This window comes from Hemicordylus capensis, chromosome 3 (assembly GCF_027244095.1).
Source record: "Hemicordylus capensis ecotype Gifberg chromosome 3, rHemCap1.1.pri, whole genome shotgun sequence".
NCBI lineage: Eukaryota > Metazoa > Chordata > Lepidosauria > Squamata > Cordylidae > Hemicordylus > Hemicordylus capensis.
This window is the reverse complement of record NC_069659.1, coordinates 252,420,697-252,434,128: the sequence shown is the minus strand read 5'-3', so window position 1 is coordinate 252,434,128 and position 13,432 is coordinate 252,420,697. Positions and strand designations below refer to the sequence as shown.

The window sequence follows — 13,432 nt, the reverse complement described above, 5'->3', positions numbered from 1 at the left end:
CCATCAAGCTGTGGAGGATAAAGAAGAAGAAGCACCTCACAGAGGCAGTTTGGTTCTTTTCTTCCTATCCCAAGAGTAGATGGGATAATCATTGCTGGTGCTCCTTTAAAATATACTAATGAGTGCTAAGGCTGCCAAGTAAGATGTATCTTTCTGTTCCAGAACAGGAATTTTTAAGGGCTGGAAGTGGTTTGAAACCAAGTGGTCCAGCAGATGAGAATATTTTAGCATTTTTAAATGCCAAATTCTTTCACTTCCTTTCTTTGTTTGGCTTTGTAAATAACTTTTGCCAAGACTTAATTCTAGAGACAGTAGCGGGTGGGGGGGAGATACCATGTTGCCTGGAGAAAAATCTTCACCCTGGAAATAGACAAATTTGAACAGGAAACTACAAACAAATGGACACCAGTAAGACAACCTTCATTTTGGGAATCATCTGGAAAAGCTAAAATAAAAACAAAAAACACTAATTCCACCAAGATTAAGAAAATAAACTCATAAAAATCATGATGCAAGGTAAGGAATGAAGCAAAGTAAGGAACATAACTTGTTGCACTGAGTCAGAAAAAGGGATGCAAAAACCTTTAAATATTAACATCACCAACACAGAGGTAAGTGCTTTATTCCAAAAGACAGCAGCCAGTTGGTTTCTTTCATAGAAAATGAGAGGCAACATCATCACAATGTGCTTTATTAGTAGGAAATGGCTTGGCTTGAGATGCATGGTTTTTAATTAGCATGGTGTTTAAGAAACCAACAAACTTGCTACACTGTTTCAGGAAGGAGGAAGTGTAAAAGTTCACAGGTGGTTACCACCAACATGGAATCCTGAAGAGGATTATGTTCTTTCTAAAGAACATAAGAAAAGTCCTGCTGGATCAGGCCCAAGACCTATCTAGTCCAGCATCCTGTTTCACAGTGGCCCACCAGATGCCTGTGGGAAGCCCACAAGCAAGAGCAGAGGGCATGCCTTCCCTCTTGCTGTTGCTCCCCTGCAACTGGTATTTAGAGGCATCTTGCCTCTGAGGCTGGAGGTGGCCTTCAGACTAGTAGCCATTGATAGACCTCTCAAGATAGACCACCAGGCCATTGATAGACCTGTCCTCCATGAATTTATCTAAAACTCTCTCAAAGTTATCCAGGCTGTTGGCTGTCACCACATCTTGTGGCAGAGAATTTCATAGGTTGAGTATGCATTGTGTGAAAAAGTACTTCCTTTTGCCAGTCCTAAATTTCTTGGCAATCAGTTTTCTAATTTACAAGGAACTGCAATCTATCTGTTCTTGCAAGAGAGAAAAAAGATACTTATTCTAGGTAAATAAAAAGAATTAGACTTTTGCCTTGCATGGAAACAGATGTACAGAATAAGGGTAATGGACAAGGGGCAATCTTTATTTGCAGGAAGTCGCTTGGCTTGGATAGCATAAAACAATCCATGGTTTCCTACAAGCTTGAGAAAGCAACAAATGTATAACAAGAAGTCTGGTGTGAGGTAAGGAACATAAGAATTGTTGCTTTGCTTCAGGTCATGTGAAACATCACCATCATGGAAATAGACCCTTAAGAAGCAAGTAATTTATTGCTAATGGAAGTGGCTGCTTGAAAATAGCTGCTTACATTTCTAGCCCACTGGCCTTTTCAGACCAATCACTAAAGACAGTGTACAGACTTTCAAGAATAGTGTTTGATTTTTAATGATTTAAAAATATATCTTAAAATGTTAAAAAGTTTCATGGCAGAAAGTTTCAAAAGTTCTGGAACTGAATTCCCGCTCTGTCCACATTCAAGGCTCGTTTGCAGGAAACTGCTCCTTGCCTTCACGTAAAAAGAATAGTGCCCCCATTTTTGCCCCATACTATAAATCCAGAATGTCTGGGCAGAGCGTTCTCAAAATTCATACGACACATGATGGCATCATTCAAGTCATTGTGCAGTCAACACGCGGGTCACAAATCCATCTTTCTATACCTCTAATGATCAAATCACCCACTACAAGGAGGCCATGTACCCCGGAGGAGTCTCCCCTGTGTGAGAGGATATGGGCTCATTTTCCATGGAAGTGTTCCCTTCTAAAGGAGCATTTCCCTCTTCCTCAGACTGATGTCTTCCTTCCCCAAGACTTTCATTCTCCCTAACAGCAGAGGAGCTATCTGCCTTGGAGTGGGATGCCTTTACCACATCCCTGAATTTCTCGTCCACATGCTTCTCTGTCTCTCTGAGCTTCTCCAGATCTGCCACCTTGGTCTCAAGGGAACAAACTTGTTCCCTGAGAGCCAGGAGCTCCTTGCACCAAGCACACCCATGACTTCTGTCCATGGAGCAAATAGTCATACATGCAGCATTCTGTGCAATACACTGGGAAGTGCCCCCTCTCCTGCTGGCTTTCTATCTTCATAACTGGTTTTGATGCTATTTAAATGTTCACACTTCCTTTATCAAGAATATGAAGGAGGGAGCAGTACTTACCTTCTCTTCCCACTGGGCTGCTTGTGATCAAGCAGACTTGTTTCAGGCTCCCCCGCACACTTCCTGATAAACTCCCACAAAACTCCAATGCCCTGTTTGCTATCCCTGTTTGCTATGCTCTCAGGCCTTCACCCTTGTATTCAAGATCAGCAGATGAACTGACTGTGCTCAGGAATGTGACCCCTTCCACAAGCTGATGCACTCACCTGGAGTGAATCTCCCACTCAGGCTACTCTTCAGTCAAAGACACAAGCACTTCTATCTAGCCAGAAAACAAACCCTAGAAAATTTTCAGCCCTAATAGACTTAGTTTTCCCTTCCCCTCTTGTTTTCTTGGTGATTTGTTTGTTTGTTTGTTTGTTTGTTTGTTATTTCTTTGCTGTGTTCCCTTGCTTGATGTGATCTTATTCAATTAGAGCAGTGTTTCTCAACGTTTTTGGAGTCATGGACTGGTACATTATTCATGTGCAGTTTCCCGGACCAGCAGTTAGTAAGGGGGTTGCCCACCCCCACCCCAGGCACCCCCCAAAACCCATTTTTTTGCAGTTCTCTGGAGCTCATTTCCAGGCAGCCCTTGCTGCTGTATAATGTTCATTTTGAGGAAGCGAAATGAACGTTATCCAGCAGCGAGGCCTGCCTGGAAATGAACTCCAGAGAGCTCCCGCTGGCCCCCAATTTTTTTTTGGGGGGGGGCTATTAGTGATGCCTCACAGACTCATACCCAATGCCTCATGGAATGGTACCAGTCCGCGGACCAGCGGTTGAGAAACACTGAATTAGAGCATGGTCTAAGAGCACATCATACAGCCATCTTACTGAAGCTAGGCAGATCTTGGTGTGATCACTGACTGGATGGGAGACTCATGTATGACTCCTTTGGGGATAGCTCCTTTGGGGATGAGGCTGCAGCTCCATTGTAAAGCATTTGTTTTGTATGTGTAGGTCCAAGGTTCAATCTGTGGCATCTCCAGCTAGGGCTGGGAAAGACTTCTGCCTGAAACCTTGGAGAAGCCACTACTAGTCAGTGTAAACAATACTGAGCTAGATGAACCAAGGGTCTGAACTGGTATAAGACAGCTTCCTATGTTCCTATTACCAGGTGTTTATATAAGAAATTTGCCAGATTTTTCTAAAACAGAAACTTTTAAATTTTTCTAAAACAGAAACAATTAAAAACTAATTATCATCATCATCAATACATTTTCCTTCAGATAAACTAGTTTGCATTTTCTTCCAAGCAGCAATAAACTAACACCTGATAGCTACAGAAAGATAATAGGATTTTGTCTTAAGGGAGTTTCTTAAGGATTTTGTCTTAAGGGAGTATCAGGTGTTTTCAGATTAACTTTTTGTCCAACTGAATTCTGTATACACTTATTCCTAAATTTAAAAAAGGACCAGAAAATCTCAATTTGATTCGAGCTCAAATAAAAATGTGTTGTTTTGATTCGAACATGAATCAAATCAGCCCTAAATAGGCTGATTTGATTCAGACTTGATTTGATTCAAATCAAATCCAAACTGATTCAATCTGTATGGGGGGAGGGGGGAGGAGAGCTTCCTTTCAGCCATTTTTAAAAAAGAAAGAATGCCAGGGCACCAGGAAATTACATTTGTTGTGCAGGACCCGCGGTGTGTGGGGGGGGAGGCAGTGACCTGACCTGCGATCCCCCTGCAGCCCATCCAAGGCTTTTAAAAACAAGAGGCACAGAGGTGCCTTTGATCTCCTCCTGGGAGTGGTAACTGCAGAGCACATAGCAGCGGGGAGGCGGCCACCCGACCTGTCATCCCTCCCTGTGCCCAGCCGACCACTCACACCAGGCTATCCCTTTAAATGGCCTCTGCACACACACAGGGAGGCCATTTAAGAGTTGAAATAAGAGCCTCCCCATCTCTGGCAAATTTTAAAAAGACACTGAAGACATATTTATTCACCAAGGCTTTTAATTAGATTTATAGTTCTAAATAATTTTAATACTGGGTTTTAAATGTTTTTAATCTTTTAAATGATTTTAATTGTTAATTGATTTAATGTTTTAAATGATTTTAATTGTAAACCACCCAGAGACACATGTTTTGGGTGGTATAGAAATATTTAAAATAAAAATAAATATAAATAAAAATTTAAAGGGATAGCCTGGTGTGAGTGGCTGGCGGTCCATGAGGAGGGATGGCGGGTCAGGTAGCATTCAAGGAATGCTCCAAGGTAGCATTCTCAGAAGTGCTACCTGTTCCACGAGCAGGTTCAGCAAGACAGGCAGAGCTAAGGGATCTGAATACGTGGATGAGATGTTGGTGTTGGGAGGAGGGGTTTAGATTTGTTAGGCACTAGGATACATTTTGGGGCAAGCAAAGCCTGTACAAAATGGATGGGCTGCACTTGAACCAAGATGGAACCAGATTGCTGGTCCTTAAAATCAAAAAGGTTGCAGAGCAGCTTTTAAAATGACGCCTGGGGAATAGCTGACAGGAGCTGGGCAGTATCCGGTTTGGCAAATGTCATCCTGTAAGGTCCGAGGGTGAAAATGATTCAGATAAAACAAAAGGGACAAAACAGAACCACATAAAGAGCAGACAGGAGGCTGTGCTAACTGGTCAAAGATATCAAAGAGCCAAAAGAAAGATAGCCTACACCAGATAAGAAATTCAGCATATAGGTGCTTATATGCCAATGCCAGAAGCCTCCGAGCCAAGACGGGTAAGCTGGAGTGCTTGGTTGCTAATGAAGAAATAGATATGGTGGAACAGTGAGAACCAGTAGAACACTGTTACCCCTGGATATAAACTCTATTGAAAGGACAGGGAGGGGCGCCTTGGAGATGGAGTAGCACTGTATCTTAAGGAAGGGATAGAATCTTACAAGTTGGAAAACCTAGAGAACCGGAGTCCTCCACAGAAACCCTGTGGGTGACAATACAAGGCCGGAAAGGAAATGTGGTGCTCGGGACATGCCCTCCGGATCAAAACACTGACAGTGACTGGGAGTTGCAGAAGGAAATAAGGGAGGCGTCAAGGAGAGGCAGGGCTGTAATAATGGGTGACTTCAATTACCCACACATAGGCTGGGTCAGTTCACATTCAGGTAATGACAAAGAGGTCAGATTTCTAGATAAGCTGAATGACTGCGCCCTAGAATAGTTGGTCTTGGAACCAACCAGAGAGAAGGTGACCTTGGACTTAATCCTGAGTGGCACCCAGGACCTGGTGTGTGATGTCAGTGTCATCGACCCTTTAGGAAACAGTGACCATAGTGCAATCAAATTCAACATACATGCAGGGAGAGGATAACCAAGGAAGTCTAACACAGACACTTTGAATTTGAAAGTGGAGGAAACATCTCCAAAATGAGGAGTATGGTGAAAAGAAAACTGAAAGGGAAAATCAGGAGAGTCACTTTGTTCAAGAGTGCATGGAGTTTACTCAAAACCACAATACTAGAAGCCCAGTTAGAATGTTACCAAAAAGGAGGAAAGGCATCACTAAGTCCAGGAGGATGCCAGCATGGCTAACAGGTAAAGTCAAGGAAGCCATAAAGGAGAAGAAGACTTCCTTCCAAAATTGGAAGGCCTGACCAAATGAAGAGAACAGAAAGGAACACCAACTCTGGCAAAAGAAATGCAAGATGACAATAAGGGAGGCAAAAAGAGAGTTTGAGGAACATTTAGCTAAAGGCATCAAGAGGAATAACAAAACTTCTTTAAATATATCAGAAGCAGGAAACCTGTGAGGGAGACAGTTGGATTGTTAGACAATGGGGGAGTGAAAGGGATTATTAAGGAGGATATGGAAGTTGAAGAGAAGCTAAATGAGTTCTTGGCATCTGTTTTCACAGCAGAGGAATATACTGAGCATATACCTGTTCTTGAACCGGGCTTTTGGGGGGCTGAGGCTCAAGAACTGAGTCAGATAGAAGTGACAAGAGTTGATATAGTAAACTGTCTGGAAAAATTGAAGACTAGCAAATTTTTAGGGCCAGACGTTATCCATCCAAGAGTCCTTAAAGAACTCAAATGTGAAATTGCCAACCTCCTTGCAAAAATATATAACTTATCCCTACAATCAGGCTCTGTACCAGAGGATGGAAAGTAGAAAATGTAACACCGATTTTCAAAAAGGGATCAATGGGAGAGCCAGGAAATTACAGGCTGGTTAACTTAACATCCGTTCCAGGCAAATTGATGGAAAGCATTCTCAAGGATAAAATTGTAAAGCACATAGACAAACAGGCCCTGCTGGGAGAGAACCAGCATGGCTTCTGCAAAGGTAAATATTGCCTCATAAACCTTTTGGAGTTCTTTGAGAGTGTCAACAAGTGTGTGGATCAAGGTGACCCAAATGACACAATATACCTGGACTTCCAAAAGGTTTTCGACCAAGTTCCTCATCAAAGACTCTTGAGGAAACCTAGCAGTCATGGGATAAGGGGACAAGTGGCCTCTTAATTCACCTCCACAGACCATCCTGGGCTGATTTTCGGGCCTGTTTGGACCAGCAAAGATTGGTGTGGTGGCCATTTTGGAGGCTGCCACGCATGCTCAAATAGCCTCTGCGAGGCCTGGCAAGGCCTAGGGCCTTGCAGGGAACATTTGAACATGTGTGGTAGCCATTTTTTTAAAAATGGCCACCAAAAATAAATGGCCACCACACATGCTCAAATGGCCTCTGTGAGGCCAGGCATGGCCTAGGACAGGGCTGCTCAACTTAGGCCCCCCAACTGTTTTTGGACTACAACTCCCATAATTCTCAGCCACAGCAGCCAATAGCCAGGGATTATGGGAATTGTAGGCCAACATCTGCAGGAGGGCCGAAGTTGAGCAGGCCTGGCCTAGGGCCTCGCAGAGGCCATTTGAGCATGCATGGCGGCCATTTTGTTTTCGGTGGCCTTTTTTAAAAAAAAAAAAAAAATTCACTTAAAAAAATGGCGGCCCCTTCAAGTGGCACCTGGGGCACGTGCCCTGCCTGCCCCACCCTAGATACGCCCCTGGAAAATGTTGACTCAATGTGCAGCAGCTGTGAAAAAGGTCAATTCCATGCTAGCGACCATTAGGAAGGGGATTGGAAACAAAACTGCTAATATTATAATGCCCTCATAGAAAACTATGGCCACACTTGGAGTACTGCATGCAATTCTGGTCATCACATCAAAAGAAGGACACTGTAGAACAGGAAAAGGCGCAGAAGAGGGCAACCAAGATGATCAGGAGCCTAGATCACCTTCCTTATGAGGCGGCTACAATACCTAGGACTATTTAGTTTAGAAAAAAGACGACTGCAGGGAGACATGCTAAAATCATGCAAGGAGTGGAGAAAGTGGCTAGAGAGAATTTTCTTTCCTTCTCACATAACACTAGAATCCATGAAATTGATTGCCAGGAAATTTAGGACCAGCAAACAGAAGAACATTTTCACACAACGTATCATCGACTTGTGGAATTCTCTCACAGGATGTGGTGACAGCCAACAACCTGGATTGCTTTAAGAAGGGTTTGGATAACTTCATGGAGGAGAGGTCTATCAACGGCTACTAGTTGGAAGGCTATAGGCCACCTCCAGCCTCAGAGGCAGGATGCCTCTGAATACCAGTTGCAGAGGAGTAAAAGCAGGAGAGAGGGCATGCCCTCAACCCCTGCCTGTAGGCTCCCAGTGGCACCTGGTGGGCCACTGTGTGAAACAGGATGCTGGACTAGATGGGGCTTGGGCCTGATCCAGCAGGGCTGTTCTTATATTCTTATGTATGTCTTTGCTTCATAGCTGAACATAGGAAGGCAGCCCCAATGCTGGAAAGAATTGGCAGTCACACAATATTTTTTTCTATTGTTGTGAATGTGATAATAGATATAGCTCTTTTTTCTTTTTGTTCAAAATGCCTCATATAAATTAACTCAATAAACCTAATTACACATCTATAATATAAGCCAGTATATTAATCCTATAATATAGATAAAGGGGTTGAACAATAGTGGTTTCCATGAAACCATTGAATGAAATCATGACTTGAGATTTGGACTGGGTATTTTGCAGCTGGTATCCCTCCTCTACTAGACTACACAAATTCACAAAGGAATGCTTCTTTTGCTCTGACCACACACTTATTTCCCCTGTTATAAAAGTAGAATGATATTATCAGTGTACCAGGTCATTTCAATCTATGGTAAACAGCTACCAGTGTTTGTCTGGTATAAGTAATTACAGCTGTTGAGTATACACACCATAAATTAATTGTGTTGCATCAAATATCCTAAGTCCCATAATAAACAAGAAGTCATATCCGCCAACCACCTGTTACCCCATCTGTGGATCTTTAGAGCTTTGCCCAGGCAACAGTGAACCAATGGAGTGCCAGCAGAATAAGTATTCCATGAGCCTTGCACAGCTTTGGTTATTCCTAAATATTTTTTATCAAATACACTTAGCAGTATATGCATCCTTACTCTTCACAGCACTTCATAAACTACATAATCTTGACAATGTGAAAATGTATGCATTGGTTTGCTGAAGGGACTGTTGTCCTGTCTTTCAGGCACAGAAGGCAGCTTACAGAAAGTGCCAAAGACATAATAAAATACAGATAAAGCCTTTCTGTTCTCTTCATTTGGGCAGGCTTTCCAGTTTCTAAATGAAGACTTTCTCCCCTTTATAGCTTCGTTGACTTTTCTTGTTAGCCATGCTGATATCCTCCTGGACATGGTAGTACTTTTTGCCCTGTTTGGTATATATTCTAACTGGGCTTCTATGATGGTGGTTTTAAATAAACTCCATGCATTTCAGAGCAAAGTGATGATCCTGGTTTTCCCTTTCAGTTTTCTTTTCACCAAATGCTTCATTTTAGAGAAGTTTCCTTCTTCTTCTGTTCTAAGCATCTGTGTTAGACTTCCTTGTTGATTCTCTTCTTGCATATATGCTGAATTTAACCAAACTATGGTCTCTGTTCCCTAACGGTTCCATGACACTGACGTCTCGCACCTGGTCCTGAGCACTACACAGGATTAAGTCTAAGGTAGCTTTTTCTCTGGTTGGTTCCATGACCAACTGTTGCAGGGCACAATCACTCTATGTGTGGGTATTGAAGTCACCCATTATTACAGCTGCTTCTTTCTTTGACGCCATTGAGGCCCTCCCTGATTTTCTTCTCCACGTCATTTTCAGTGTTTTGATAGGATGGCAATAGCAGGTTGCTAGTAACACATTTCCTTTCACCCACAATGTTTCTGACAAGAGGAGAGAGGTCTTTAAGCCCTGCTAACTGAGCACCTTTTAAACATGGTGATTCTCTTTATTTAGCAGGGGGAAAGTAATTGGCCCTATCCACCCCCAGCACAGTACCTCCAGTGACTGTTGCTGGTGTCTACTCCACCCCCAATCCATACAAGTGTTCAGCATAATGTCCGAATAGGGCTGATGTGGCGGTTCTTTTTAACGAGAGTAAAACCTGGAACTAAAGATATTTGGGAAATCTTGGCTCAGAGTAAATAGCAGTGTTATCCCTGTGTTAGGTTGTAAACTGCATTTTATTTGTGATGTTCCTTAACATCTAACAGGCTAAAAACAAAAACAAAACCCTTTTATGTTCTTCCAAAGCATAATGTTGAATGCAGTGTTTCAGCTAACCTGCCTCACCTGGTTGTTGTGAGGATAGATCCCGAAGGAGCCCACACTGCTGTGGGCTCCTTGGAGGAAGAGCGGGATATAAATGTAATAATAATAATAATAATATAATATAACCATGCACACTGCTCTGGACTCCTGGAAGAATCAGTGAGATAAAATAAATGTATACATTAAAAAAATAGTATGAATTCTGGGTTCCCTGCTAAACGGGGACTGATTGTACTATCTGACCATAAATGATGCTTCAGTCACCTGACTGAAATGTCTTAAAGAACACGAAAACATATTATAGTGATCTTGTGGAGATGCCTCTAGCCAATGTATAATACATGGCTCTATACTTATCATTTACATTAATTACAACAGGAATGGGAGGTGACTTTTCTTGAAAGCACTGGGCAATTTCCAAGGGGTTAATGATGACTTTTATGATGTGCCACATATGCACACTTTGGAAAAGTTTGCAAAGGCTCTTTCATTTGCATGACTAACTTGTCCCATTAATTGCATTGGGACTACTCTCCAGTAATTTTATCTGGCTGATGTCAGCTGGATGTCTCTTTTTAAACTGAAGGCAATCTGTTAATGAGTGCCCTTGGACAGGCTGCAAGTGAGGATTCCTGCCTTTCCTACTTGAAATGTCTCCTTGGCTGCTAGCACGTGTGACAAGCAGCTACGCAGCTACAGAGATTTTAAATGTCAGTATCGCTTCAGTCTTACATACACTACTTGGCAACGGGGGGGGGCGGGGAAAAAAAACAACCCTCGTAACCTTGGCAACGCACAGAGTGAAACCAAGCCTCCGCAAAGACTCAGCCTAGGCTGCTTGAGAGGAATTTGTAAAAAACGAACTGTGCGGTTGCCGGGGGCTTGTTGTTGTTGATGATGATGCGGAGATGCTGTTTTGCGAGGGGCTCTGAGGAGCGCCTTTGGTTCCCCTTCCTGAAAGGGAGGGCCTCCTCCGTTCTCGAAGTGAGCTCCGGCTCTGATGACGCGCCTGCATTCGCCTGCTAGCTGCAGTGTCACTGCAATGGCTGAGGAGCGGCTGTTGGATGCTCGCTATGAGCTCATGCTCCCGGGAGGGAGGACAGCCAGCATCCAGGGCATCACCCAGCAACGGCACCCTTCCTGTGAAATGCTGCTCTAGCTCCTTCCTCAGTTAGGCTGAGTCTCCACTTTAAGGGTGTGTACATGGTGAGCAGATTTTTTTTTTTTTTTAAACGGTGTGACTGATTCCCACCCCTTCTCACCCCCCTCCCTCCCTTTTCTCCTCTAAAAGCTTCCCTGGACTTGCTTGATGAATCATGCTCTCATCTGCTCCCCACTGTTTGAAGGATAGAAAATATAATCTCAAACCGCAGGGATGGACTGTACTTTTTGATTTTCTCTCTCTCTCTCTCTTTCTCAAAAATTATGAGGCTCTTGCAATGGGAATGGCCAACCATACCGAAACCATACCCTTTTAAATCTGTCTGCTAGGAACAGCCTACAGGTTTTAGAATGAAGTGCACTGCAATACACGGAATGGCACTTTCTTCAGGTAAAGCAGACAAGCAATGTGTCCATCATGATGGAGCATGCCTGTAAGGTTAGTCTCTATGCATATTTGTGCCTCTTTCTGTATCTAACTGGTATTGGTGTCTTAGCACACCCAGTTATATAACAGCCTGCTTGTGCATTTTGGACTGTCCATTGCCAAATCCTCTGTTTTGCATGCTGTGCCTGGCATAATTTGTCTGTGTATCAACCGGCTGCAGTTTGGCTAATAAATATAGATAGATGTTATTCCCTGATTAAGATGATGATGTTATTTAGAAAAGAGCTAGGCCTTGCAATTTCAGTGTGATTGTATTCATTCTATAGGGAGCTGCACCCATCTTGATTCAGATACAAGACTGAGTTGAACTGCCAATTGCTGATACAGACCTTGCCTGCAGTTTTGAAAATTTAGCATAGGCATTAATACCAGGGCCTTAGAAGTTGTTTCCTGTGGACATTACAGAGACAATTCTGACACTCCCCCCCTTTTAAAAAAATGAAATCCTCTAGGGTTCAATCTTAGGTTAAAAGGGAATTTCTCATATTATTACCACCTATTCCCTGAAGATTATAAATGTCACTTTGATCCATAAAGCAGCTATACCTTCCCATTCAAGGAGCTAACTAGATGTGAACAGTTTAAAATGCTGGTGGAACTTGTGCAAATATACTAGGTTAGAAGCAGATTGATGTTGCAGCCTTGAAAGATCTCCCGGTATGATATGGCATGTTTGCATATCAGGTATTATTCACTAACACCAGGAATTCACTTGGAAGAACTGAGCTGTTTCTTTCTACCTGCCATTCTTAGTGGCTGCTTTTGGCCTACATGCCAAAAGTTCCAGGTTGTTTGCAGGGCCATGCTTTGCTTTAAAAATAGTCTTGGGGGAGTTTTATGTGTGTGTGAAGTATGCAAAGGAGAGGAAAACTTGGAAAGGGAAGCTATCACTTCAAAGTTTAGTTTCTACCAGTTTCATAATAGTTCTATCAGACATCTAGTAGTAAACCAAGGACAATTCATAAGGCGGTGATAGGAAGATGCAAGGCAATGGTGTATTTTGCAATCCAGGAAACTGAGCAAATGCAACTTTAAAGTTGCAATCTGATGCACACTTAGCTGGGAACAAATCCCTTTGAAATCAGTGAGGCTTACTTCTGAGTAAACATGTATCAGATGTGGCTGCAGGTGTCTGATTAACAAAAAGAATAGAGTCCAGAAGGGCTCATTCATTCTCTCTCTCTTTTAATATAATTGACAGCTGAAAAGGGTTAAATTATTTGGTGGTGGTACCTGGACATTACAGATTGAAACACAAAAAAATCCATACTTTGGAGTAATCCAGATACACCCGATTTGAAATAAATATTGCTCTGTGGATTATTATTGTATGCAGATGAATTCTTTTAAACAATGAACTTTGCATGCAATTTAAAATTTCCTTGCAGTACATCTGTTTTTAACCACCGACAAATATGCTAAAAATGTACATCGGTAGATTATATCTGTTATATACGCAGCCTTGATAATAAAATTGTTCTTAAAGGTTTTTTTTAAAGCTTTGGCATGTTGCTTGTGCTAACGAATAACAGTATTTCCTTTGGGGGCGGGGGAAGGAGTTTGTCCCAAGAATAATCTTGAGATGATAAATTTTAAAAACCAGTAGGATATGAATGATTTCTAACAGTAATATTAGTAGGGCAAAACATTCTTCTTTGTAGCTTTTTGAAGCACATGTATTCTGAAAAGCAAATTGAACTTTTTTAGAGATAAAATGAAAGGATTAAAAAAAATGCAGCCTCAGTAATGAAGAACATTATT

At 42.3% G+C, this 13,432-nt stretch overlaps 1 protein-coding gene across 21 annotated transcripts in view; it reads left to right on the top strand.

Moving 5' to 3' along the window:
• The first annotated feature begins 344 nt into the window (after positions 1 to 344).
• The window catches only part of JAKMIP3 (Janus kinase and microtubule interacting protein 3), a 248,090-nt gene continuing 235,002 nt past the window's right edge, over positions 345 to 13,432 (top strand). For 18 of the 21 annotated variants that reach the window (XM_053310618.1, XM_053310617.1, XM_053310616.1 and 15 more), the window contains exons 1-2: positions 10,872 to 11,268; positions 11,493 to 11,662. The gene's annotated coding sequence lies outside the window, so the exon portion shown is untranslated. Of the gene's footprint in view, positions 517 to 1,401; positions 1,493 to 10,871; positions 11,269 to 11,492; positions 11,663 to 13,432 lie in introns of those variants that run through there. The other 3 variants (XM_053310606.1, XM_053310607.1, XM_053310604.1) reach the window with 3 other exon arrangements.